The following is a 2,747-nucleotide window of genomic DNA, read 5'->3' on the forward strand; positions in this document are numbered from 1 at the left end:
AATCTTCAGCTTGTTTCGTTAGACTTGACTTACCCTTTACAAATCCATGCTGGCTCTGTCTGATCCATTCATATTTATCCAAGTGCTCAGTCATTCTTTCCCTAATAACAGATACGGGTAACTTCCCCACAACAGGCATCAGACTAATAGGTTTATAATTTCCTACTTTATCTCTCCTCCCCTTCCTAAATAATGGAGTGACATTGGCATTTTTTCAATCCATGGAACAAATCCTGAATCATGACAGTATGAAAGATCATGACCAAAGCTTGTAAAATTTCCTCACTTACTCCTTTTAATCCCCTGGGGTGGTAACCATCAGATCCTAGAGATTTGTCTATCATCAGTCTCATTATTTTCTTCATTACCATTATTTTACTTACACTGAATCGCCTTGATTTATTTTCAGTTTTCCTCGTGTCTATGGTATATTATCCTCATCCTTTTCTGCGATTATTTCGCTGGTCTGCCATTTCCTGATTTTCAATTACAATATCACCGCCATTTGTCTTTAAGGGTTCCACATTACTCTTAGTCACCCTTCTTTCTCTTAATACACGTGTAAAAACCTTGAGACTTGTCCTTAATTTCCCTCACAAGTTTTTCTCTTTTACCCTTTTTTCACCTCTTATGATTTTTTTAGTTTCAGCATCACAATAAACAACACTTCGCTGTCAAATTTGCTTAATTAGTTCTTCAGTGTCAGAGCGAGAATTGTCTGATCCTCTAGTTTATTTAATGTAACAAACAAACACAAGCACAAATATTCATCCGTGCACCAACGCACTGATGGACACACAAAGATAAACATAGCCAGAAACGCAACCAGTATCTGGATTCACAAGTAAACGGGCAAGCGAAATAGACAAAGATAAAACAGTCTGAACCACCAACAGAATGTGCCGTGTAGGTGAAAAGGATCTCAACTCCCTGCTTCTTTTCTGTACTGATAAATGTAGACAAAAATCTCATCTCTGTGCTTTTTTCAGATAATGAATGTCTTAATGCTGAAGAGATCGCTGATCCAAGCCAATTATCCCCAGTCGCAATCTCCTTCCAATCTTGCACGTGTTGCTCAGCTTTGAATTTGTGCATTTTTTCACACTGGGATTTAATTTGAAGGAAACGATGCTGTGATCTGCTAATGTTGTTAAGGAGATGGAGCACAAGAAGATAGATAAATGGCCAATGATAACAGTGACAGTTTAGACACTGTGAGCTTCAGTTAAAGGTCAGCAACATTTAAAGTGTCAGGTAGCAGATCTTTTCCAAATCTTGACAGAAATGGCAAGAAAACTTAACGCAGATTTTGATCAATATCACAACTTTCAAATAGCGGACATTTTATACAAGGCAAGAAAGATTTACAAGGATGTTGCCTGGACTGTAGAATTTTAGCTAAGAGGAAAGATTGGATAGGCTGGGGTTGTTTTCTTTGGAACTAAGGAGGCTAAAGGCAGATTTAATTAACGTGTACAAAATTATGAGGGGAATTGATAGTGTAGATTGGAAGGACCTATTTCCCTGAACAGAGAGGTTAATAACCAGGGGTATAGATTTAAAGTGATTGGTAGAAGGATTAGTGGGGAGCTGAGGAGAAATACTTTCACCCAAGGGTTGTGGGATCTGGAACACACTGCCTGAAAGGGTGGTCGAGGCGGACACCCTCATCGCATTTAAAGAGGTTTTTTTTATTCGTTCACGGGATGTGGGCGTCGCTGGCAAGGCTGGCATTTATTGCCCATCCCTAATTGCCCTCGAGAAGGTGGTGGTGAGCCGCCTTCTTGAACCGCTGCAGTCTGTGTGGTGACGGTTCTCCCACAGTGCTGTTAGGAAGGGAGTTCCAGGATTTTGACCCAGCGACAATGAAGGAACGGCGATATATTTCCAAGTCGGGATGGTGTGTGACTTGGAGGGGAACGTGCAGGTGGTGTTGTTCCCATGTGCCTGCTGCCCTTGTCCTTCTAGGTGGTAGAGGTCGCGGGTTTGGGTGGTGCTGTCGAAGAAGCCTTGGCGAGTTGCTGCAGTGCATCCTGTGGATGGTGCACACTGCAGCCACAGTGCGCCGGTGGTGAAGGGAGTGAATGTTTAGGGTGGTGGATGGGGTGCCAATCAAGCGGGCTGCTTTATCTTGGATGGTGTCGAGCTTCTTGAGTGTTGCTGGAGCTGCACTCATCCAGGCAAGTGGAGAGTATTCCATCACACTCCTGACTTGTGCCTTGTAGATGATGGAAAGGCTTTGGGGAGTCAGGCGGTAAGTCACTCGCTGCAGAATACCCAGCCTCTGACCTGCTCTCGTAGCCACAGTATTTATATGGCTGGTCCAGTTACGTTTCTGGTCAATGGTGACCCCCAGGATGTTGATGGTGGGGGATTCGGCTATGGTAATGCCGTTGAATGTCAAGGGGAGGTGGTTAGACTCTCTCTTGTTGGAGATGGTCATTGCCTGGCACTTATCCGGCGCGAATGTTACTTGTCACTTATCAGCCCAAGCCTGGATGTTGTCCAGGTCTTCCTGCATGCAGGCTCGGACTGCTTCATTATCTGAGGGGTTGCGAATGGAACTGAACACTGTGCAGTCATCAGCGAACATCCCCATTTCTGACCTTATGATGGAGGGAAGGTCATTGATGAAGCAGCTGAAGATGGTTGGACCTAGGACACTGCCCTGAGGAACTCCTGCAGCAATGCCCTGGGGCTGAGATGATTGGTCTCCAACAACCACTACCATCTTCCTTTGTGCTAGG

This window comes from Heptranchias perlo, chromosome 20 (assembly GCF_035084215.1).
Source record: "Heptranchias perlo isolate sHepPer1 chromosome 20, sHepPer1.hap1, whole genome shotgun sequence".
Classification (NCBI taxonomy): Eukaryota; Metazoa; Chordata; class Chondrichthyes; order Hexanchiformes; family Hexanchidae; genus Heptranchias; species Heptranchias perlo.